The 26,662-nt window shown below is 46.0% G+C and overlaps 1 protein-coding gene across 4 annotated transcripts in view; it reads left to right on the forward strand.

The window, feature by feature from the left end:
* Positions 1-299: 299 nt before the first annotated feature.
* The window catches only part of LOC104319657 (spindlin-Z), a 124,693-nt gene continuing 98,330 nt past the window's right edge, over positions 300-26,662 (forward strand). The window contains exon 1 of one of the 4 annotated variants that reach the window (XM_069775540.1): positions 300-447. The gene's annotated coding sequence lies outside the window, so the exon portion shown is untranslated. Of the gene's footprint in view, positions 694-1,546; positions 1,820-26,662 lie in introns of those variants that run through there. The other 3 variants (XM_069775539.1, XM_069775542.1, XM_069775541.1) reach the window with 3 other exon arrangements.

Consider the following 26,662-nt stretch of genomic DNA (forward strand, 5'->3'; position numbering starts at 1 on the left):
CAGCGGAGAGCCGCTGACTCCCAATACCTGTTTAGGGAAGCGGTACCACTGCCATAAAGAACTGTGGCCACCTCGCGAGGCAGCACTGGAGCTACCGCGGTGGGCGGGCGGATGGGAGGGGAAAGGCGGACGTTCACCGCCCCAGGGCCTAGTGGCCTGCGTTTGGATAAGGGCCAACAGACAGCCATCTGCGAACGAGCCCACACCACCCTCCACTACTACCGCCGACGGAGCGCCGGGAGGCGGCAGTGGAGGAGGAGCGACAGCAGCTACGGGCACGCCTGCGCGCTAGCGAGTAGTGGTGGACTGGGTGGTGGATTGCTTCCTGCGCTCCTGTCGCAGTTCGGAATTTGCAGTGCGCCTGCGCGTTGGTGGAGGGAAGGAGGGCGGTGTCCGGCCTTGTGTTTTGAACGTCTCGATGGGGGTAGCTCACTATTTGGCAGGAAGGTAAGGAGGCCTCTATCCTGGCAGTGGAGCTCGCATACGGAGAGAGGGATCCAAATATGGCAGAGGCGAACAGGAGGCAGCAGTGGTGACGGCGGAGTGGGACAAACGAGACAAGGGGAGCAGCTGTCCCTATTGCTGCCACAGAGAGTCTGAGTGGCCTAGTGAGACAGAAGGACTGCTGTGGCTGCAGCGCTAACGCTCCTAGGTCGTCCTCCTGGCGTTCCCAGGCGCCCATCCCCCCAGCAGGTGAGTAGCGAATGCGGGGTGGGGGGACGGGAAAGCGCAGCCTGTCGCGCCGCCCTCGGCCTAGCCTAGCTTAGCCTAGCCTAGTACCGGGCAGAGCCGGAGGGAGTCGCTGTGGGATGAGCTTGGAGCCGCTGCTCCTAGCTTTACCTCCCCTCCCTGAGGCTGACATTATTTATATACTTGCGGTGTTCTGTCTCTGTTACCCTTTCTTCTTCACTGCCCGCCTCGGCGGCCCGCCCGGAAGCCGCGGGAGGCGGGCGAGAGTGGGGGCCCTCGGGCTCGTGTTGCCGTTTCTATCTTCCCTTCCTACGTAGCGCCCCGACTCCTTGGCAACCCCCACTCTTCCGGGCTCTGGAGGACTGCTGCCTTCTTTGGCACGGCCCCTCTCGGTGTCTACCACACTCACTCCCCCCCCCGTTCCTTGCTGGAGGGGAGGGGTCGCAGCTGCACATCACCCCTTCCTCTTTGTGGAGCTATTGTACTGTGGGCTGGGGCCCGCTGTGGGGCTCCCGGCAGATAAGCCTCTGTCGATAGTGCATGTTGGGGGAGGTGTGCCTCTGCTCTGTCATCCGTCCGCTTCCCCCCACGAGAAAATGGGGCGAAGGGGGTGTGAGGGTGGTGGCGGGGCTCGGCCGCGCCGCAGTAGCGAAAGGCTGGAGCTGGGAGAGTTGCTAACGCGCCGGGCTGGGAGCACTGGTTTGCACACGCCACTGCCGCTGTCTGGGACACCCAGAGAGTGTGTGTGTGTGTGTGTGCATGTGTATGCGCGCGCTCTGCTCGCGCTTTGCTGGGTTCCTTTGTCTGCTGCTGCTGCTGCCGCCGCTGCTGCTTTCCCCTCCTCCCTCGATTCCTTCTTTCTCCTCCCTCCTCTCCTTTCTTTCCCCTCTCTCCCAGACTCAAAACGCTGCTGCAGCTGCAGGTTTGTAAATACTGGACCAACACACACAACATGGCTGACGCTCGCCCTGCTCCTTCACCAGGCTCTCCTCTTTCTCCCTCTGTCTCCGCCGCTTAGCCTCTCCTCCATTTAGGCTTTTGTTTCTTCCCCTTCATCTCCCATTTTAAAAAAAAAAAAAAAGGAAAACCAATTCATCCTCCTTATTGCACGCATGGCGGGATTTCAAGGGTAAGGATCCTCACTTTGGAGGCTTTCTCCTTTCGTTTTGCTGTTTACAACAAAATGAAACCTAAAATCAGAGGGGGGTTTGGGAACCTAGCAAGGCCTGGAGGGAGGGGGAGAATTGGCTGAGCCCTGCTGAGAGAGGCTTGATTGGAATGCGCATATCTCTTTGGGGGAGGGGGCTGGTGCACCAAAGTGCTGGCGGAGATGAAATACTGTATTATGCTTGCGAAATAATCTAGTGACGTTTCTTTCATTTTAGGATCTAGTTCAGTATAAGGTAGCAACTTGGCACAGTCTTTTTAATAAGACCTGAACTAGTTATGTTGGAATAGGCATTGTGTAGTGAAAAGCCATAGTATAGGTTTTGGGGGGTTTCTTGGCATTCTCTGTATCTCCTTGTCAGTATCTTAAATAGCTCACAGATCACAGGATATAAAACTGGAATTAAAACTTGCCTGGTCTCTTTGTGTTGCTAGTTTTCTGTCACAGATTAATTTGCCCTTGTGATGAAGTGGTTGTTTTGTTGTTGTTGTTAAAAGGAGCACTTTTTCTTAAAAAAGAAAAGGTATGGCATCGTGAACTGAAGTGCGATACTGAACTGCAAGACAGCATATTTCTGACCTCTCCTAACACAAGACAAATGTTCAGTTCAGCACCTCCCAACCTCAGTTATTCAGAGTACCCCCTTCTGGCTTCAATGAAAATAGCTTATATTTTATTGCCTTTTTTTTTTTTTATGACATAAAGCCAAAATAACATTTTAATTTCTTGGACATATCTAAAATGATCTGCTGGGGAACAGCATATCTAGGTTTTAATTTAAGGATGAATGCTCAAGGTGCAAAGGATGTGATGCTTTCTAAACATATGTGTTACTGTAACTCATAGTAAACGTTTCACTTTTCAAAGATTATATTTAAAACCACAGTCTTTATTCAAAGCACGTACACATTGATAGCCATGACTTCTATCAGCAGTGCCCTAAAGTAATGTCCTAACTCTTTTCTTTGGTTACTTTGCTTTGGAAGCTTCTAGTGGAGAAGCACTGGCATAGCATAATCAGTTTTTATTGAGGTAGAAGTAGTTACGGCATTTTAATGCTAGAATTAAGTATCATATATTAATAATTTTTAATCTATGTTTGTCTTTTTCTCCCACTTTTTCCATCCCTATTAACAAGTGTTGATTAACTGGAGGAGAAAATAAATTATAGTATTGAGTTTACCACAATGTAAAACTTGAGTGGAGTCATCCAAGTTGCATTTTGGAATGTGTATTCATATCATGGCTCCCAAGCCAACTGTAATACTTATAGATGCAGAAGTGAGCAAAACTCTGTAACTTGATACTCAGTGGATTTGTGCAGCACTCTGTTACTCTTAACTTTTGTTAACTAATTAACAACTTTGTTAACTAATTTGTATTTTATCTATGAACAGTGAAAAATGGGCCTGGGATCACTAAAGTAATTTTCAAGTAATGCTGAAATTATTTAATTGAATAATATACAGTACTTATTACTGTTTTCACCATGTGACACTGGTTGGATTTAACTTTCTGTCTTAATCTAAAATGTGAATTTGGTGATGGCATGCTGGAGGTGAATCGATTTGGCTATTGGAGAGGTTGAGGAGAATGTTTCTACAATTGGAGATTGCCTTTTTATATTTGTGTAATGTAGGTTGTAAAACTGCTGTAAATCCATGTTATGTGAGGTCTTGTCTGACTTGCTTGCTTGGAAACTTTAAGTATGTATTTCAGCAGATTGTGGAACTGTTACAGATTGTTGTCATTAACTGTGGTGACTATATTAGATTTAAATGTTACCTAATTGCATTCTAGTATTTGCAGTTATTGCAAGGTGGTTGAGATGTGTTGTTAAATTATCTTTTATGATGGGATTTTCTTGGAGATCTATCTGTAAAATAAGAGTTACTGACAGTATACTGTAAACATTTACAGGTAGTTTTTTATAGTCTTTTTTGCTAAGATTAGCTTTTAGTGTGTCTTTTTTGTTGTTGTTGTTATTGTTGAATGCTCTTACGTGCTATTCAAGGTCTGCACCTCCAAATAGTGGTGAGAGTAGATCTTAATTTTAAGAGTAGCTCTATGGATTTTAACAATGCTTAATGTGCAGATGAGCTGCTGAACTTTAGACCTTCAATTGCAGGTGGTAGTTTGAACAGAGGAGAACTTTATCTCTTTGTTTACCAATAATATTCCAGTTGTTTTTATATGGATGACTTAGAGTAGCCATTTATAGCAAGAACATTTTTATCATTGTGACTAATTGTTGAGTCCACTTGCCATCTTTGAAGTAATCTCTTTATTTTCACTGTCACTTTTTCTGGCATAGCTGTATGCAGATCCTATTCTTTGACCACGTTGTAGCTGACAGTCCCATTGTACTAATAATAGTGCCAGCTACTTCAATTGAAGTGCCTTGGATTCAATCCCTGCAGTTTCATTTCCTGGGAGTGATCAGTGGTGTGTGGTAACCTGGCTAGTCTTAATGTTCCTTTTCTGAGGTTTTGGTTTGTTTGATTTAGTGTCAGAGTTCTGGGGACCCTATCTGCCTGCTTAAGTTTAAGACTGCTTGTATCTGCAAGTTTAGAAATGCTTTAGGATGAAAGTGCTCCAATAAAATGTGTTGCTATGTTTAAGGTCACTAGTCGATCTCTCATCCTTTTGTTTTCAGAATCTTCCTAGTGGTTCAGAGGTAGTCCTGAATCCCAAATTCCCTATGTAACTTTGGGTGTAGCCTATTAAGATGACAATTCTCTCTGAATGTGTACCTCAAAGGCTTTTTAATTCTATCCACTGTATTGCTTGGTGGGTTTTTTCTTTTCCCCAGATTACTATTAGGTCAGAACAAGTAATGAATATAGGGAACATGGGTAGCTATTCTGTTTTAAGATTGCTATGCTGACTAGGTTGTAAAGTATAACGTTACCTAGCAAACTGATGTCTACCACTGGTGCTGCTTCTTAAGATGATATTACTTTGCCCAAATGTTGTCGGTCACTTGTAAAATGAAGTAAGCTTGACTTTGTCAGTAATGTTCATTGACTTGTTCTAAAGCATACTAAGGTGCCATTATGCTGATTTCTGTAAAAAGACTTCACCTATCTACACCTTAACTTGACCTCCCCTTTCAAAAATTATAAATAACTTTTTTTGAACCTGTATTAATCACATTTAAATGTAAAAATGAACTTTACTAGATCATGACCTCTTACCTAAGAAGCACAACTGAAAGACATATCGGACATCAGACTTCTGGTCTCGTATGTGTTAAGATCAAATAACTATTTCTGTTGCAAAAATTATTTTCCTAGTTTAGTATGTATTTTCTTTATGAAAAATTCTTCCCTAGTGTGTTCAAAAAAGGTAGCTTAACTCCACTGTATAATTTCATGCTTCCTGTTGAGATTTGTAAATCTGGAAGTTCCCAGCAGCATAGAAGAAAGCATGTTCTGGAATAGTTCCCTTGTGACGTTTTGTATTTGGCATAATTGGCAAGGTTGAGGGGGGTGGGGCTGCAGGGGTGGCCTCTGTGGGAGAAAGTTGTTGACTGCCCTGTACTGGTTACAGTTGGTTCCAGCCAGCTCAGCAACAACCCCATTGCAGGCCAAAGATGGGCCAATTGGCAAACTTTGTGGTGCCTCTGTGAAAACAAAACTAAGAAAGGGTGGTAAATACTGGAAAAAAAGGAAGAAAAGAAATAACACCAGAGCAGAGGAAACAGGAGACAGAAGACGATGCTGGAACAGGAAGAGAGCAAGAGCTTGACTGGTAGCCTGAGCAGGGACTGAGAGGTCTGACTCTAAAGGGACTGCTACCAGTAGAGGAACCAGCACACACTGACCCCAATTTCACGCGCCGCCTGTTGCCCCATCTAAGAGATTGGTTTATGTGTGGTGATGGGATTGGAGAACAAACAGGGGGAAGGAGAGGTTTTGCAGGGGCAAGGGATGATGAAGTGGATTGAAAACTGGCTGAACGGCTGGGCCCAGAGGGTGGTGATCAGTGGCACAAAGTCTAGTTGGAGGCCAGTAACTAGTGGTGTACCCCAGGGGTCAATACTGGGTCCAGTCCTCTTCAACGTCTTCATTAATGACCTGGATGATGGGGCACAGCATATGTTATGGATGCATGCACAACCAAATCCAACAGGTGTTAAAACTCAGATTTATTCTAAAGTAAAAAGTTAGTTAGAAGTCCATTAACATTTTATAAAACCACAGGCTCAATGATGTAAACAGAATTAATACTACACAGCTGACTTAATCCTTAAGATTTAAAAAATGATGGCTCCAAAACGCATGTATTGCTCACCTAAAAGCTGAGGGCTCTCTCCCTTGAGGAGTTACCTCGGGTGGTGCCCCGACCCGAGGGGGAGTCCCCGACTGCAGACCCGCTGCTCCGAGGAGGACTGCCGACATGTCCTCCGGCGGGACCCCATTTATACCCCTGTTGAATCTGACCTGTGGTCATTTAATTCTATTGGCTAGGAGGGTTACCTTGGTGTACCTGGCACATCTCGATTGGCCAGTTCAAATTTCAACCTGTGGCCTCTAGGGTTTAGGTTTTTTTTTCCCCTTCTCCCTTCCTGGAGAAGTTTTCTTTCCTGTTCACGTGGGGTAGGGATGGGGGGGGGAGTGTACTGCCACACAGTCCACCCTGTGACCACAGTCATGATTTGACTGTTTTCTTTGGAGTGGTGGTACAGTCACCTCTTGCCTCCAAAGTTAAAAGGGAGCGCAGTCTGATGAATTTGACACTCATTGTGGGCCATCATTCCCTTCTGATCTAGAATTAAAGTGGAATATTGAACACAGGAATATCCAGCACATGAACAGGTTTTCAGGGAGTAAACTTAACTGTTTTGGGCCCACAGGAATGTGTATATAAGGCTCTTTATCAGCAGACCATTGGCAAGTATCCACCATGTGGATTGGGCGGCCTGAACCCCAAACCGCAGCTTCTAGTCTTTTAGCCCATCCAGTTCCTCTTGCAGTGACGCAAAAGGATTCCATTTCTCTTCCCGAGGTGGTGGGGTTGCTGGCACTTCCCTTTGGTCTCTAGTTTTCCCCTCCAGCAATTCCACCAGCTTCCAGATGTCGACAGTGGACTCCCTGTGCAATATGGCTTGGGGTGCCCCCAGTGCCAGTGCCTTCTGCCAGAGATCATTCCTTCCGGGATCATAGTTCCGATCCGGCCACCCCAGATATCAAGACCGCTCAGGGTGGGGTTTACAACTGGCTGGACCTTCCTGCTGCCCTCCGTGCCACCGCTCGGCTCCGCCCATCCCATCTCTCGCCTGTGAACTACTATGCTGTGCAGTACTTCCCCCCAAGTCATCACATGCATGGGTGGCCTGAGAAGGGAGGAGTGCCCTTCCTCAGTAACTCCTCAGCAAGGGAGGAGTGACTGATACACCAGAGGGTCGTGCTGCCACCCAGAGGGACCTGGACAGGCTGGAGAAATGGGCTGACAGGAACCTCATGCAGTTCAACAAGGGGAAGTGCCAAATCCTGCACCTGGGGAGGAACAACCCCATGCACCAGTACATGATGGGGACAAACCAGCTGGAAAGCAGCTTTGCAGAAAAGGACCTGGGGGTCCTGGTGGACACTAGATTGAACATGAGCCAGCAATGTGCCCTTGTGGCAAAGGTGGCTAATGGTATCCTGGGCTACATTAAGCAAAGCATTGCTAGCAGGCCAAGGGAGGTGATCCTTCCCTTATATTCCGCGCTGGTGAGGCCACACCTGGAGTCCTGTGTCCAGTTCTGGGCTCCACAGTACAAGAGACATGGACATACTGGAGAGAGTCCAGTGAAGGGCCACAAAGATGATTAAGGGACTAGAGCATCTCGCATCTGAGGAAAGGCTGAGAGAGCTGGGGATGTTTAGCGTAGAGAAGAGAAGGCTCAGGGAGGATCTTATTAATGTATATAAATACCTGAAGAGAGGCTGTAACAAAGACAGAGCCAGGCTCTTTGCAGTGGTGCCCAGTGACAGGACAAGAGGCAATGGGCACACAGTGAAACACAGGAGGTTCCGTCTGAACATTAGGAAACACTTTTTTTACTGTGAGGGTGACCGAGCACTGGAACAGGTTGCTCAGAGAGTTGGTGGAGTTTCCTTCCTTGGAGATACTCAAAATCCATCTGGACATAGTACTGGGCAACTGGCTCTAGGTGGTCTTGTTTGAGTAGGACCTCCAGAGGTCCCTTCCAACCTCAACCATTCTCTGATTTTGAGATTTCTGAGAGAGGGTGAGCGTGGTTTTTTTTGTTTGGTTCAGTAACAGAACTGGTAATTAGAAGTGTTTAATTGACAATAAATTAAATTGGTTGAAATTCCCCCCAAATAAGTAAACTTTTTTTCCCACAACACATTTATGTTAAGTTTTCATGCTATCCTTTCTCAAATGCTGTGTCAAATGTAATGTCTACTAAAATTCAGTACAGTGCTTAGGTCTCTGGTATGCTTAGATAACTACCTATCATACTGATGAGCATATTGTCTGTTCTTCTGTATGTCTGGAACTTATCTTTGGTCTTCAACTTGAGTAGTAAAATGTTCGGAGAGTAAACTGTTTTTTTTAATTTTCTAGGAATGATAGACATAATGAAGATAAGGCTTGGAGGTTGTCTAACTCATCTTGTACTCAAAAGACAGTCAACTCCTGTTGTGGTTTAACCCTAGCCAGCAACTAAGCACCACGCAGCTGCTTGCTCACTCCACCCCACCCAGTTTATATACTAGACATGATGTCACATGGTATGGAATACCCCATTGGCCAGTTTGGGTCAGCTGCCCTGGCTGTGTCTCCTCCCAACTTCTTGTGCCCCTCCAGCTTTCTCACTGGCTGGGCATGAGAAGCTGAAAAATCCTTGACTTGAGACTAAACATTACTTGGCAACAACTGAAAACATCAGTGTGTTATCAACATTCTTCTCCTACTGAACCCAAAGCAGAGCACTATACCAGCTACTAGGAAGACAATTAACTCTATCCCAGCTGAAACCAGGACAGTATCCACCCCTTATTCTATACCATTGACGTCATGCTCAGTTCCCATACTTTCCATTACATCCTGGTCAATCATCACCTTTTCCGTCATTTGAGAGATAGATAGATATACATATCTATACGCACACACAGATATCATTCCCTTAGTTTATGGGTCATGTTCATAAAATGTTCATTGAGTTCATTTAGTCCCCGACTCTGGGCTCCATCTGTTATACCAGTCTTTCTGGGCAGGAGGGATGGTGCAAAGTCCTCTCAGTCGGCAGAGCAGGATTGGGCTTCAGTGCGGTGTGATGAGCAGGTGACATTGGACGCAGCAGGAGGATTGTGTGCACTGTTGGGTTATTGCATGCTGGAGTCAGTTCTGGTTCCATCACTGCTGCGCTTCGCTCAGTTTTATCACAGTTCTTTCTTGCTTGATCTAAGTGATTCTTACTGTAGTACTATGGATATAGCATATAACAATTATAGTAATGATAACATACAGTGGCAGGTTTATATGGCAACTAATATCATACAGTTTAATTCTGGCTATTCTCGCCTAAAATCAAATCCCCATCTTTTCGCATCACCCACCAAGTGCACCCAGGCCCTTGAGCAAAAGCAATCCCATGAATGGGTTTACCTTTGCCTGAGGCAGGAGTAACCCAGACTGTCTTCCCTAACATATTTTTGATGTGCACTACAGGGACTTTATCCCCTTCTACAGTACGTAAAAATTCTGACTGGGCAGGGCCACTCCGATTGGCAGATCCTCTGGTGTTGACTAACCAGGTGGCTTTTGCTAAATGTGTATCCCAATGTTTGAAACTTCCACCCCCCATTGCTCTCAATGTAGTCTTTAACAGTCCATTGTACCATTCAATTTTTCCCAGAGGCTGGTGCATAATAGGGGATATGATACACCCACTCAATGCCATGCTCTTTGGCCCAGGTGTCTATGAGGTTGTTTTGGAAATGAGTCCCGTTGTCTGACTCAATTCTTTCTGGGGTGCCATGTCACCACAAGACCTGCTTTTCAAGGCCCAGGATAGTGTTCTGGGCAGTGGCATGGGGTACAGAATATGTTTCCAGGCATCCGGTGGTTGCTTCCACCATTGTCAGCACATAGCGCTTGCCTTGGCGAGTTTGTGGGAGTGTGATATAGTCAATGTGCCAGGCTTCCCCATATTTATATTTCAGCCATCGCCCTCCATACCACAGGGGCTTTAACCGCTTGGCTTGCTTAATTGCAGCAAATGTTTCACATTCATGGATAACCTGTGCGATAGTGTCCATGGTCAAGTCCACCCCTTGATCGCGAGCCCATCTATATGTTGCATCTCTTCCCTGGTGGCCTGAGGTATCATGGGCCCACTGAGCCGTAAATAGCTCACCCTTATGTTGCCAGTCCAGGTCCACCTTAGGCACTTCAATCTTGGCAGCCTGATCCACCTGTTGGTTATTTTGATGTTCTTCAGTGGCCCGACCCTTGGGTACGTGAGCATCTACATGACGCACTTTCACAACCTGATTCTCTAGCCGGGATGCAATATCTTGCCACAGTGTGGCAGCCCAAATGGGTTTACCTCTGTGCTGCCAGTTGCTCTGCTTCCATTGCTGTAACCACCCCCACAGGGCATTTGCCACCATCCATGGAGAGCGCTGGCCACTTCTCTCTTTCAGCAATGTCTAACACTAGCTGGATGGCTTTCACCTCTGCAAACTGACTCCATTCACCCTCTCCTTCAGCAGTTTCTGCAACTTGTCATGTAGGACTCCATACAGCAGACTTCCACTTCTGATACTTTCCCACAATGCGACAGGACCCATCAGTGAACAGGGCATATTGCCTCTCATTTTCTGGCAGTTTATTATACAGTGGGGCCTCTTCAGCACGTGTCACCTCCTTCTGTGGCAACATTCCAAAATCTTTGCCTTCTGGCCAGTCCGTGATCACTTCCACAATTCCTGGGCGACTGGGGTTTCCTATGTGAGTCTGTTGTGTGATCAGTGCAATTCGCTTACTCCACGTGGCTTCAGTTGCATGCTGTGTAGAGGAGACCCTCCCTTTGAACATCCAGCCCAGCACTGGCAGTCAGGGTGCTAAGAGGAGCTGTGTTTCAGTACCAACCACTTCTGAAGCGGCTCGAACTCCTTCATATGCTGCCAATATCTCTTTTTCAGTTGGAGTATAGCGAGCCTCGGATCCTTGATATCCTTGACTCCAAAACCCCAGGGGTCGGCCTCAGGTCTCCCCGGGTGCCTTCTGCCAGAGGCTCCAGGTAGGGCCATTCTCCCCAGCTGCAGTGTAGAGCACATTTTTAACATCTTGTCCTGCCCGGACTGGCCCAAGAGCTACTGCATGAACAATCTCCCGTTTAATTTGTTCAAAGGCTTGTTGTTGCTCAGGGCCCCATTTAAAATCATTCTTCTTCCAGGTCACTTGATAGGGAGGGCTTACAGTCAGACTGTAATTTGGAATATGCATTCTCCAAAACCCCATGACACCTAAGAAGGCCTGTGTTTCCTTTTTATTAGTCGGTGGAGACATAGCTGCTATTTCGTTGACCATGTCCATTGGGATCTGACGATGTCCATCTTGCCATTTTATTCCTAAGAACTGGATCTCCTATGCAGGTCCCTTGACCTTACTTTCTTTTATGGCAAAACCGGCCTTCAAAAGGATTTGTATTATTTTCTTCCCTTTCTCAAAGACTTCTTCTGCTGTGTTGCCCCATACGATGATGTCATCAATGTATTGCAGGTGTTCCGGAGCTTCACCTTTTTCTGGTGCAGTCTGGATTAGTCCATGGCAAATGGTGGGGCTGTGTTTCCACCCCTGGGGCAATCGATTCCAAGTGTACTGGATGTCCCTCCAAGTAAAGGCAAATTGTGGACAACACTCTGCTGCCAGAGGGATTGAGAAAAATGCATTAGCAATGTTAATTGTAGCATACCACTTGGCTGCCTTTGACTCTAGTTCGTATTGAAGTTCTAGCATATCTGGAACGGCAGCACTCAGCGGTGGCGTAACTTCATTCAGGCCATGATAGCGAACTGTTAGTCTCCACTCCCTATTAGACTTTTGCACTGGCCATATGGGACTGTTAAAGTGTGTCAGAGTTTTGCTGGTGACTCCTTGGCTCTCCAGTTGGTGAATCAACTTGTGGATGGGAATCGGGGAGTCTCGGTTGGTGTGATATTGCTGCCAGTGCACCGTCGTGGTAGCAATTGGCACTTGTTGTTCTTCAACCCTCAGCAACCCCACAATCGAAGGGTCTTGAGAGAGACCAGGCAGGGCAGACAGCTGTTCAGTGCCCTCCGTCTCCAAGGCAGCTATACCAAAAGCCCATCGATACCCCTTCGGGTCCTTAAAATGCCCTCTCCTGAGATAGTCTATGCCAAGGATACACGGAGCCTCTGGACCAGTCACAATGGGGTGTTTCTGCCATTCACTCCCAGTTAGGCTTATTTCTGCTTCCAATACAGTTAACTCTTGGGATCCCCCTGTCACACCAGAAATACAAATGGGTTCTGCCCCTTTATAACTTGATGGCATTAGAGTACACTGTGCACTGGTGTCTACTAGAGCCTTGTACTCCTGTGGGTCTGACGTGCCAGGCCATCGAATCCACACAGTCCAATAGACCTGGTTATCCCTTTCCTCCACCTGGCTGGAGGCAGGGCCCCTCTAATTCTGCTCAGAGTATCCATTTCCCACTTCTTGTAAAATTGACTCAGAAGTCCCTTCAAGGGGATCAGAAGTAAGATCAGCCCTTCTACTCTGTTTGGAAACTGGAGTGGCATTTTTCCTGGTAGAATCCCCTTTTGTGGTGGTTTTTCCTCGCAGTTCACGTACCCGTGCATTTAGGACCGAGGTAGGTTTTCCATCCCATTTCCTCATGTCCTCTCTGTGGTCACATAGGTAAAACCACAGGGCAGCTCGCAATGTGTACCTTCTATATTCTTTCTCTTGGGCAGAGGAGCGCTCACTCCTAATAGCTGAGACATTGGTCCTTACAGGTGGGGAGTAGGACATATCCTCTTTGAATTGCTGGAACTCCTCAGACAGCTTCTCCACAGCCGAAATGCAGGCTTGTAGGGAGGAGGAGAGATTTTCTTTGTATTGCCAGAGTTGGCGAGCCACTTGATCCACTGTCGGTGCCTCTTCATCTTTCCAGGTCATTATCGCCAGTGAGTTGGCATAGGATGATGGTGCACTCCGTATGAACTTCTGCCACATGGGTCGTGTGCATGGGACTTTGTCTGGATCTTTGGGTAATTGTGGGTTGTCCGGGTCATAATGAATCATCTAGCACAGCTAATTCCCTCAGATATTGGATACCACTTTCCATGGTGGTCCACTTGCTTGATTGACATATAACATCTTCCTTGAAGGGGTACCTTTCCTTCACGCTTGACAGGAGCTGCCTTCAGAGGCTGAGGGCTTGTGTCCCTTTTCCAATTGCCTTGTCAATGCCACCTTCCCTGGCAAGTGATCCCAGCTGCTTGGCTTCCCTACCTTCCAGTTCCAGGCTACTAGCTCTATTGTCCCAGCATCGGAGCAGCCAGGTGATAATATGCTCACCTATACAGCGGCTGAAATCTTTTCACATATCCCGCAGCTCACTCAAGGATAGGGATCATGTGATTACCTCTGGTTCTGCCTCTTCCTCCTGTTCCCGTGATGACCCTGGCTCAACGTCCTCCTTCGCTAAGCGAAGTGATTTTTTTGTATATTTCTTCTTCTGTATGGGGGCAACTGATACTGGTGTGGGTTGGTTCACTGGTTCAGTTACAGTGCCTGTCGCTGGGTTTGGATTGGCCGCAGTGCCTGTCACCTTGTTAGATCCAGAGTCCTTCTCTTCCCCTTGAGGGTACTGAGTGGTGTTGAACAGGGCTCAATAGGCATGGGACAGGCCCCAGCATATTGCAGTGATTTGTGTCTCCCTGGAATTGTCGTGGTGATAGCATACTTTTTCCATATGTTCTACTAGTTTTTCAGGATTCTGCACTTGTTCAGGGTAGAGTTTCAAAACATTGGAGGTGCCCACCACCCTAGGCATTTGTCCATACTACCCCACACACCCTGCCACTCATAATTATCTATCCTTGGGGCAGACCTCTGGGTGATCTTCTTCAATATTTGTTTAACCCTAAACAAGACTTGAACCACATTCGGGAACATGCTAGTTCCTAGCAATAGGACCATGCTGGTCTCAACATCCCAAGGATATTCACATTTTTCAAAATTCTCAGACGCCTTTTAACTAGAGTGGAGGAGAAGGGAAAGGGGAAGAAAGGTACCCCACCCATAGATTGGCTCTTCAAGGAGGAAAGGTCAAGGGTGTAATTATTAAGTTTCCCACAGATGGCTCCCGAAGTATAGAGGTGATGACAATGCTGAGTGTAAATACCGGATTAGTCCCACAACCGATAATTTTATCATACCATAAGCCAGTATTACACAATACATCAAAGCGAACACCTTAATCCACCTCCCACGGATGATAAGTAGCAGCCCAGGGACTACATACAGCAAGTGAGGTGATACATAACAGATTTCTAAAATGAGCGCCACAACTCTAAGAGCTCATAAATCAACATAGTGACCAGTGATTCTTAGACCAATATAATGAATGCTTGTAACAAATTTGTTGTAACAACCTCTAGTCAGGTCTGTCATTATCTCAACCCTTTGTGCCCCACGTTCGGTGCCAGAAAGGACTGTTGTGGTTTAACCCCAGCCAGCAAATAAGCACCATGCAGCTGCTTGCTCACTTCCCCCCCCCATTTTATATACTAGACATGATGTCAAATAGTATGGAATAGCCACTTTGGGGCAGCTGCCCTGGCTGTGTCCCCTCCCAACTTCTAGTGCCCCTCCAGCTTTCTTGCTGGCTGGGCATGAGAAGCTGAAAAATCCTTGACTTGAGACTAAACATTACTTAGCAACAACTGAAAACATCAGTGTGTTATCAACATTTTTCTCATACTGAACCCAAAACATAGCACTATACCAGCTACTAGGAAGACAATTAACTTTATCCCAGCTGAAACCAGGACAGCTACATATGTATGATTCTGGATGGTTGTTTACCCATCATGTTCCTTAATCATGTATTTTGGGCAGTGAGAAGTTCTTTGTTGTAATGTTAAAAGAAGACACAATGTTTCATTAATGGTTGGTTTACCATCAGTGGAACTGCAGTTATAAGAGTTCTGATCTGTCAAAATATACGCTGAGAGTAGTATCTTCAAAAAACACCTTAACAGAAAATTCTTTATCTTGTGTGGTGCAAATACTTTTTGAAAATCTGACTCTTCAATGCTTTTAGAGTTAGGGAGTACACAGGTCTTTGACATATTTGGAAACTGGAGACCATTGGGTACTTATGCTTGACATCTTGTGAGTAGGAGGAGCATTCATAAAGGCTGCCCTCAGATCCCAGAGGGTCCTTGTTCTACTGAGGAATAGCTTTTTCTAGAAGTGAATCAAGATAGAAATCTCTCTTGGTCCATTGACTGCTGAGGGTACCTCAGGTGACTACTGTCTTTTGTTTGTTTGTTATTAGCATTTGTGAATTACATCTCTTTTGATCTTCTGCCTCCCCCCCATTTTATCAGTATAAACATACTTTACTGTTAGGTGTCAGCCATAAGACAGAGGGCAAGCAACCTCTTTTCTGGCTTATGTGCTGTCCTAACAGTTCACTTTTTTAAAGTTGGGGGGTGGGATTCGCTCCTGCCCTCAGTTACTGCAGTGTTGGCTTGTATAGAGAGGATGATGAGGCAAACATATCTTATTTCATATGACTATAGATATAGCTGTACCAATATTGGATGAAAAGTACATTTTTAAATGGTAATGATTTGGGACAGGATTCTTTGCTGTGAATAAACATCCTAGTTGTCAGTCGTGCTGAGGCCTCTAACCACAGTTCTGGGAGACTGTATGTTTGGGTGGGGGTGGAGCAAGTTTAAACATGAAGCAGGGATGTGGTGGGTTGGCCCTGGCTGGCAGCCAAACTCTCATCTAGCTGCTCTTTCATCCCCTCCCCCAGCAGGATGGAGGGAGAAAATAGGAAGAACAGGAGCAAGAAAGCTTGTGGCTTAAGACAGGGAGATCACTTGCCATTTAACTGTTGTGGGAAAAACAGACTTAACTTGGGGAATTTAACTTAATTTATTGCCAATTTATATATATATATATAAAAAAATATAAAATACTGATTCAAGTATTGGGAAACAGAAACAAAACAAACATTAAAAGACTTATGGAGAACACACTTAGGGAAAACACTTTTTCTCCCCCTTTTCCCAGACTCCGCTTTGCTCCAAATTCTTCCTCTTGCCCCTTGTTATGTCTGCAAGTTACACTCAGTCCCTTCAGCGATGCAGTGTGTGTGTGGAGGTTGTTATGGTCAGCATATAGCAGTTTCTCTCTGCTGCTCATTCCTTCTCACTTTTTCTCTGTTCCAGCATGGGTTCTCTACAGGCTGTAGTCCTTTCAGGAATATTTGCTCTGCCATGGAGCGCTTTCTGTTCTGACCTTGGTGTTCTCTCTGTTGTTTTTCACTTTTTTGTTCCCTTCTCCCCTCTCCCTTTGGTGTCTTCTCCCATTTTTAAAATATGTTTTCACAGAGGTGCCACCAGCTTTGCTGATTGGCTCAGCTTTGGCCTGTGGTGGATCTGTTGCTGAGCAGGCTGGAACTGGCTGTGACAGGTACAGGGCAGTCCCTGACCTCTTGCCACATACACCCAATACACCATGAAAGGCAGAGGTGTCTGTTCTTGTGTGTGCTCTGTTTATCTATAGGATAGACTTCCAGAAAGCCTCACCTGCTTATAAGGGGAGGAATACCTTGCTTTCTGACATCCTGACTTATTCCCTTTCTGGTTTTCTGTTTTCTCCCTTTCTCTGCACTTGATTTCAGTAGACTCAGTTTTATTTGAAGTACTAGAAGATAACTTAATCTGTCTGCAAATAAGTATGTGTATTTAAAAAAAAAAGTTTATTATCAAAGTAAGAAATGAATGCACATTTTCTGTAGGACAAGCAAGGTATGGTAGGGAAAAAAAAAGATTCAAAGATGGTCTTCATTCTTAGTCTTGAATTCCTTCTTGCCATAATTTTTCACTTCTGCTAATACAGGACAAGAGGAATTAAATGTTTGAGGCATGTATTTTGCTTGTCTGTAGAGGCAATTCCTCAAAGCCTATTCACGGGCAGTCCTTCTAGTTATATAATCTTTTGAAGTACAATAACATAATAAAATTACCTTCTTTCTCTGCTGAATTATCAAATACTGCTCCAGTTCACAAGGGGAGTATTTTCCCAAGATGCTAGGTATCTTGCATTCTGAAAAAAACACTCTAGCAAGAGGGGGAGGGGAGCATTGAATACAGTGTGAATTCTTGAGCTACAGGTTGGTTTTGACAGCTCAGTTAAAAGAAATTCCTTGGCTTAAACCATTTTTGCTAATTCCTGAGCAAAAACTGTTCATATACTCAGAAACTCATGCAGGTGTTCTCTGAAAGTACATTTTTCCATAGTCCAGTAAATAACTTTTCACCAAATAACTTGAAACAGTTATTCATCCTCTTAAATACTTCTTTAAGATCTTCTGCTTCTCATTTATTTTCATGGATATGCAAATATGCATTAGTTTCAGAGCCAGTTCTTTGTGCATTTCTCCTCCACTTCTTAAAAAGCACCAGCAGTATCATGTTCTCTGCTTTTTCCTCTCCTTCTGGGAAGGGCCATCAGTTTTACAACTTTATTCTCCCCTCCCCCCCTTTTTTTTTAACTTATGCAGCATGTTACTTGTTTTCCACCAAAAATCTGAAAGACCTGTACATAAACAGAAAATAACATATGGTGTTATGATGCTGAGGGGTTTAATCTTTTGTAGGAACCCCCCCCCCACAAATCCACAACAGTATAGTAAGCATTTTAAGTTCTCATTTGCTCTTGCTGATGATTTCAGTGTTGACTACAGTATTTAAATTATCAGCATTACAGGGCTCTGATTTCTTTTCTACAGCTCTACTGCTCTTCTACAAGCAACACTTCACTTTAAAGAACTATTTTTCACTGACCCTTCAAAATTATAAATATATATAGAGAGAGTAGTTAGCTGTAGTTAGAGCTCCTAATATAATGCTGAATTTTCTCAGTACCTTGCCATTACTACATTTTATAACTTTGACAGCTAATGTAGCTATTCACTATTTAAAGTTGATAATCTCTTTAGACTGAGATTTGTATTAACATCATAGGCAGTGAGTGAATATTCTGCTATTGGTCTGGAAATTAAAAAAAAAAAATTAATCACATTATTGGGTAGTACCCATGTGTCCTGGTTTTAGCTGGGATAGAGTTAATTGTCTTCCTAGTAGCTGCTACAGTGCTATGTTTTGAGTTTGGTATAAGAAGAATGTTGATAACACACAGATGTTTTCAGTTGTTGCCAAGTAGTGTTTAGACTATAGTCAAGGATTTTTCAGCTTCTCATGCCCAGCCAGCAAGAAAGCTGGAGGGGCACAAGAAGTTGGCACAGGACACAGCCAGGGCAGCTGACCCAAAGTGGCCAACAGTGTATTCCATACCATGTGACGTCCCATCTAGTTTAGGAACTGGGAAGTGTGGGGGCAGGGAATCGCCGCTCAGGGACTAGCTGGGTGTTGGTTGGTGGGTGGTGAGCAATTGCATCGCGCATTATTTGTACATTCCAATCCTTTTATTGCTACTGCTGTCATTTTATTAGTGTTATCATTATCATTATTAGTTTCTTCTTTTCTGTTCTATTAAACTGTTCTTATCTCAACCCACGAGTTTTACTTCTTTTCCCGATTTTCTCCCCCATCCCACTGAGTGGGGGGTGAGTGAGTGAGCGGCTGTGTGGTGCTTAGTTGCTGGCTGGGGTTAAACCACGACACCATGGCAAAACTTGCATTTAACAGCAAATGCTTTCACTTAAGTGATTTACTTTCCCAATGTAAACAGCTAGTTGAATGTGTTTACATGAGAACTGCTTTAATCTAAGCTAAAATGACTGATTTCTTAATTGTGCAAAGACAATGAAACTTGCCACTAATTTTAATTCCCTAATCTCCCAGGGAGAACTGATAACTTCTCTGTGCTTTGGGTAGGGGCTTATGATCTTTCTATTGGTGCTGTCGTGCATCACTATGCAAAATGCTAATGTTTACTTTCACTGCTGTCATAGTTTAACCCCAGCCAGCAACTAAGCACCACGCAGCCGCTCACTCACTCCCCTCCCACCCAGTGGGAAGGGGGAGAAAATCGGGAGAAGAAGTAAAACTTGTGGGTTGAGATAAGAACAGTTTAATAGAATAGAAAAGAAGAAACTAATAATGATAATGATAACACTAATAATAATAAAAGAATTGGAATATACAAAAAAGTGATGCACAATGCAATTGCTCACCACTCGCCAACTGATGCCCAGTTAGTTCCTGAGCAGCGATCCCTCCCAGGCCAACTCCCCCCAGTTTATATACTAGACGTGATGTCACATGGTATGGAATACCCCTTTGGCCACTTTGGGTCAGCTGCCCTGGCTGTGTCCTGTGCCAACTTCTTGTGCCTCTCCAGCCTTCTTGCTGGCTGGGCATGAGAAGCTGAAAAATCCTTGACTCTAGTCTAAACACTACTGAGCAACAACTGAAAACATCAGTGTTATCAACATTCTTCACATACTGAACTCAAAACATAGCACTGTAGCAGCTACTAGGAAGACAATTAACTCTATCCCAGCTGAAACCAGGACAACTGCTAGTAATTTCTAATTAATTTATTTATCCATCTGTGACTGTATCTTGTGACTAGAGGAGGTTTCTTCAGTCCTAATTTACCCAACAACTTTATACTAATTCCTCCCCCCCACCCCCAGTTAGCTGATTTAAGAAAGAGAATTAAGTTTTGTGCAGTCATCATTTGGGTAGGATAGAGACCCAAGTTAATGCCTGTAATAAGCTCAATACTGTCTGCCATGATTGTGGTTACTGTGGTGTTGATTATGGGAGAAGTTTAGGTATGTGTGTCTCAAATCAATGAATAAATGGATTTATAGAACAGCTTGTCATCTTTTTGTTCGGGTACAGAGCTAATGTTGTGTAATTCCTTTTTCTAAACTAGTCCCTCCATTAAATGTTTTGTGGCTTTGTAGCGTTTGCTACATATCAAGGTGCTGCGACTAGATCACTGGTCGGCCCGGACCAGGGAAAGAGACAGATAACACACACGGTGTGAGCGTCAACTTCCGCCTTTTATTGCGCAGTTAATTCCTTTTATACTAACAAGGGTAGGCGGGATTACAGATACGTCATAGGGCTGCGACTAACCCTCCATCTTTCCGTGACATCGCGAGATCTTCGGAACGCCGTACCCTACATCTCCCCCTCCCTATGACTAGCTAGCTTCTATGGTTATGAACAGTTTTACGCAAAAAAATAACTGTGTAAAGTACTATGAGCATAAGCATATTTCTACAACTAAGTTGAAACACTGTATCTTAAACACACGTAAATGTCCCATTTACCTTGCAGAGCAAGGAGCTCCTTTACAGAGAATTCACAAAAGTGGTAAATGGAAAGTTAAGGCTAGGAAAGAATTACTTCTATTACTTTATAAAGTTTATCGTTGGTATGCTGATGTTAAGGCTTACTGTCTGGGGCATCCAGATTCCTGGCTGTGAGCGATTCTGACTCTTCTGTTGACACTTGTTCATACACAATGTTTTCAGCTCTGTCTCTGACAGCTGGATCCCATAAAGACACGTATTGATGGGCTCTGAGAGGGATGTCATCCAGATACACATCGGGCCCCCAATTGGTTTTGCATCCACTGCCAGAAATTTGTAGCGGATACCCAAGGTGTCACAAGCCAGGAAAGGATGACAGCGATCTGTAAGGAAAAAACACTCAAACACTACGAGGTTAAGGCAGGACGAATCATACGACTAGGAACCCATTTCAGTAGCCCTTCAGGCATCTGTACACAGGCGTACCCTTGCCCGAGACAACGCAGCTCAAACGGCCCATCCCATTGGCGTGTCTGAGGGTCACGCACGCGGACCAACGGGTAGGGACCTTTCTCTTCCGTGCTCGTAAAATGTCGTTGTGCCGCCGTCTGCTCCAGGTCCCCTCGAACTGTCTGATTTAATGAAGTTAACGCAGTTAACAGAAGACGCTGTGTACGGAGAGCAGGTGTGTTTTCCTGTAACCAGGAGGGCTCCTCCTGCTCCCCCTCCCTAAGCCGATCGAGCAGGGTCTTTAAGGTTCGATGTGCTCGTTCTACAATGGCCTGGCCGGTGCTATTATAACTTGGGATGCCATTTTTCCTTAACAAGCTGAACAAGGTAAAATTATTACAATAGCTAAAACCACAATAACTACAATAATGCCCATAATTCTTTGAGTCAACCCATTACCCCTAATGACCCGAATCATGAGGACTATGAGGAAGATGAACCATCCATACATTCTTGTGCCATCTTGCTCTGCGAACTCAGCCCAGCAATCGGTAGGTGCCAGCTTTCCGTGGGCGTCCCCACAGAGGCAACGATGGCCTCACCGTACACCAGCCCGATGCTCTTCGGAAAATCCCGGTATCTATACATTTGCAGAGGAACTGATTTCAGCACACGTGGCCAGCGGGTGCCAAAAGTCCGCCTCGGTTGCAATCTATGACGCATGCGCTCGCTGGCCAGGTGCGCTGCACGAGTCATAGCCATCTTGTCTATTGGTTCGTGGGCTTTATGATGCGGTTGCAATGCACAGAGAATCTTGACCTGTCATGTTAGCCAAGGTGACCTATACGTTAGTTTTTGACTGAGGTGGTATTCATATTGCCGCACCATCTATGATGCTCCAGATGATGATGGTCGTACAAATTCAACAGGAGTCGGTCGTGGGCCTGTATCTGTGGAAACACAATCAACCTCGTTCCCAGGTTATTAATGGAAATAGACCTTACCCCTAATTTTGGCTTAAACTAACTTTTACGTTTACCCCACACTGTCTTCCGTAATCACACTATGTTTAACCAAATTATGCTTAGCACACTTTTTACCTAAAGCAAGTTCTATATACAATAAGGCACGCTGTTCTAAAAACCTCTCTGAAGGACTCAATGTCCGCTAGTCCTCTAAAGTGTAATATTCTATTAGTCAGAATCTGTCGGATCAGTGGCTCCAGCACCCGCCGGTGCCGTGCCAGTTGCCATTGGGACAATTCTGGGTCCAGCATCAGTGCGAAGCCATGGCTTGACCCACTTAGCCGGGATCCAGCGAATGCCTCGATCTGTAAGCAAACACATATACCCTCTCCCAATAAGTTTTACTTCTGCGGGTCCGCACCATTGCCCGGACTCTGGGTCCTTATACATTACCATGATTCCTGTACTTTGTTGCGTCCTTTCCGCCTGTAAAAGAGCATGATGCACTACCATTGGTGGGTCTTTGTGATTACCTGTCAATCTAAGATAATTTAGCACAAATAAGGCTTTGGCCAATCGTTCCTCTGGGAGTAAGCCCTGGGTTCCCCCCTTTTGTCTTTGCAGCATGCTCTTTAGGGTCTGGTTGGCCCGTTCGACAATAGCCTGTCCTGTGGGAAGATGTGGAATACCCGTACCATGGTGAATTCCCCACAAATTACAAAATCGAGCAAATCGTGTAGAACCATAGGCTGGGCTGTTGTCCATCTTAATTCCCTTAGGCACACCCAGCACTGCAAAAGAAGCATGAAGATGTCATTCAATATGTAAGGCCTTTTCTCCAGTTTGTGCCGTGGCCCACATAGCAGCAGGATAGGTATCAATACACACATGCACATAACGCTTTGCACCAAACCACATGACATGGGTGACATCCATTTGCCACAACTGCAATGGCAAAAGACCTCGTGGGTTAACCCCATAGCCCAAGCCCAGCTCTTCCTTTTGAACAATCGGGGCATGCTTTAACGATACCTTGGGCATCAGTGAGTGGTAAGTCAAATTGCTTTGCTAACGTCCTAGCGGGTTGGTGCAAGAACGCATGTGATTGCCGTGCTTGTTGAAAACGATTCCCTGGAGGAGGCTCCCATGCCGCTGCAACCAATTGGTCAGCTCTGTCATTTCCCGTTTCTCATCTGCACGTGCGCTCGTACCCAAGAGTTCTACCAGAGGGGCCATATCGTCATTAGTGATACCGCAAAGATTCCGCACCCACTGGATAGCTTCCACAAGCTTCTGGACATCATGCACCGTTGAAATTTCTAATATTGCCAGCATCTATGTGCCACCTCAAATACTTCCAAGGTGCTGCCTTTTGCACCTTTTCAGGAGCGATTATTACTCCGCGATGGCTTAAGATGTCCTGTAATTGATTTAAAATTTCATCACGTGGCAAGTTCCTTCCCGCTATCAAAATGTCATCCATATAATGATAAATAATTAAGTGAGGAAACTGCTTTCTTACAGGCTCTAATGTCCAGGCCACATACACCTGACACATCATGGGGGAATTGCGCATTCCTTGCGGTAACACGACCCAATGGTATCTCTTATAGGGCTCTGCCTTGTTAATCGATGGTACCGAAAAGGCGAACCGTTCAGCGTCATCTGGGTGCAAGGGAATGGTGAAAAAACAATCCTTTAGATCTATAATTAACAAATCCCATTCTTCTGGAAGCATAACTGGAGACAGCAAACCCAGCTGCAGGGCTCCCATACTGTGCATCACTGCATTCACAGCTCTGAGATCATGTAACAGTCTCCATTTCCCACTTTTCTTGGGAATGGTAAATATTGGTGTATTCCATGGACTAGTAGAAGGAACAACATGTCCCGCTCTCAATTGCTCCTCAACTAACTCTTGTATTTTTAGCAGCCTTTCAGAATTTAGCGGCTACTGATCAATCCAAACAGGCTCATCTGCTTTCCAGCTAATTTTCAGGATTGGCTGCCCCTCAGTGACCGCTCCTAAAAAGGATGGGTCACTAACATTGCCTTCATTTGGCTCAATAAATCACGGCCTATGAGGCCAAACAATTCCTTTGGGGTAGTCATGATATACGGACGCATCATAACGTGTTCACCGTTGGGGAACACAAATGGGTAATGGGTAGCTGACTTACTAAGGTGGCTTGTGTGCCCCCTATCCCTGCAATGCCAAAATTTGGATTGATCAATGGCCATGATGGAGGCGAAATGCATCGTGAAATAATCGTAACATCAGCTCCTGTATCGATTGTCATCAGTTTCTTGACGATAACTCCGTCAGGCCCTTCCAATTGCACTACCTGTTCTGGTTTACCTTTTGTTATGTCCATGGCAAAATATACCTGCGGTTTCCCTGTGGAGCCGAATCCACCATCTCCACATTGTACTTCACCTGGGTTCAGAACACATGACCTGAATGGAACTAATTGTGCTATTCTGGTACCTTTAGGAATAGAAACAGGAGGGATTAAAACATGAATCAAAATTTTCACAGTCCCACAAAAATCTGCATCAATAAGCCCTACCAGAATTCCTTTTAGAGCTGTTGAAGATCGCCCCATTAAAAATGCACTAAGCCCAAACCCCAATGGTCCCTTTATGTTGCTATCCACCAAGTGTACCCCTGCGTCCACCAACGTAATGTCTACTGCGGTTTCCACGTCCACTCCGGAGCTTCCTGCAGTGGCGGATCTGGCAGTTGCGAGGCTGCCTGAGGGCTGGGAGCCCAAACCCCTTGCATTTGTGTTGTCGCGCGAGGGGCCTTCGCGCTCGGTGTAAGTTTTCCCTTCTTCCTGAATTCTTGGTGGTATGGTTATCTTTCTTACAACTGTTGCACCGTCTTCTTGTTAGCAGAAACTCTACATTGGCTCTTGATGTGTCCAAGTTTACCACAATTAAAACACTTGACTGAGGGTTTCTTACTGGCTCTATCAATAAGCGGATTCCGTACTGACTCACAGCATTCTTTAATTTCTCAAGGACTTTCCAGTGAAACGCCTCCCATCTTTTTTGTCCATTATTTTGTACAACAACTGGGAATGCTTGGAGCATAGTCCTGTCCACAAGGGCATTTTTTATTACTCCCCTCCAATGCCTCTCCCTCTCGTCCGCAGCGGCTACTGCAGGCGGCTCCGCGTCTATCGCGGGCGCAGTTGGTTTCACCGTCTCTGGTTCCAAGAGGCGGGATGGATTAAAGGACGGTGGCGGGGGGGCGGATGGTTCTGCTCGGGGGCCGGCCGCGGCTGGCGGCGGCCATTCCATGGCCGGCTGACGCGCGCCGCTGCAAGTGGGCGGAGGGGGGGGCGGAAAGGGAGGGGAGGAGGGAGGGGCCGAGGGAAGTGCCGGAGGGGGTGCAGATGACGGCTCAGCAGGCATAGGCTCAGGCAAAGGCTCAGGAGGCTCCGTCCGCTCTCCCGGCAAGGGCGCCTGATTTCCCCCGCGGGGGGGGGTGTTTCCTCCTCTGCCACAGTCTCCAACCCCCGCTGCCTCCCGGTTATCACCTCCGCGGGTGGCCGTTCCTCCCACTCTCTCAACTGACGGTATAAATCTCCCTTGACATCCTTGCCTGGAACCCAGTCCAAGAGGCATTCCTCTAAGTCCTTCCGAACCACCCGCCGCAACTCCTCCCATGGATACTGCGGAGGGGGCACATCCGGCCCCGCTGGTGCCGTCCCTACAGAAAAAACCTCCGTCTCTGCCGTACCCTCCGCGTCCATGCCCTCAATCAGAGATGGACCGCTCTGTGAACCCCGCTCCACGGCCACCCACTCCGTCTGAGTCTGACTCACTGTCCCCGAGGTCACTATCTCCCGCTGTTCCTGAGGCGGCGCTTCATCCGCAAACAAAGCAGCTCGCGCCGCCAACCAGCACGCCCCAGGCTTCCTTCCTGCCGCGACCACCTTCTCCACTTTTCCCCAACTTTGCAATCGTTCAGCAGCTCCGCGCTCGCCCGCGAGCGCAGATTGGAGCAAAGACTCCCGAATCTCTCCCCATCTGGGAGGGCTCAAACCTTATCTAGGAGACCCAGTGTCTCCCTGGCGCAGCATCCATAGGATGCATTCGCCCTTGGGGCCCTTCCTAATCGAACCGCGGGCACCCACCTCATCAGCCAATACCTTTAATACCTTAATCACTTGCGCAAGTTCCATCGTCACCTGTGCGACCGATCACGTCGGGGTCACCACTATGTAGCGTTCGCTACATATCAAGGTGCCGCGACTAGATCACTGGTCGGCCCGGACCAGGGAAAGAGACAGATAACACACACGGTGTGAGCGTCAACTTCCGCCTTTTATTGCGCAGTTAATTCCTTTTATACTAACAAGGGTAGGCGGGATTACAGATACATCATAGGGCTGCGACTAACCCTCCATCTTTCCATGACATCGCGAGATCTTCCGAATGCCGTACCCTACAGTGGCTTTTTATTTTTTTAACTGTCAAATAGCTTCTAATTTTTCATTATCCTTATTGGCTATTTAGATTAATTTTCAGTCCAATTGTCCTGGTTTCAGCTGGGATAGAGTTAATTTTCTTTCTAGTAGCTGGTATAGTGTTATGTTTTGGGTTTAGTATGAGAAGAATGTTGATAACACTGATGTTTTCAGTTGTTGCTAAGTAGTGTTTAGACTAATGTCAAGGATTGTTCAGCTTCTCCTGCCCAGCCAGCAAGAAGGCTGGAGGGGCACAAGAAGTTGGGAGGGGACACAGCCAGGGCAGCTGACCCAAAGTGGCCAACAGGGTATTCCATACCATGTGACGTCGTCATGTCTAGTATATAAACTGGGGGGAGTTGGCCTGGGGGGGATCGCT

The sequence above is a fragment of the Haliaeetus albicilla genome, chromosome W, assembly GCF_947461875.1.
Source record: "Haliaeetus albicilla chromosome W, bHalAlb1.1, whole genome shotgun sequence".
Lineage (NCBI taxonomy): Eukaryota > Metazoa > Chordata > Aves > Accipitriformes > Accipitridae > Haliaeetus > Haliaeetus albicilla.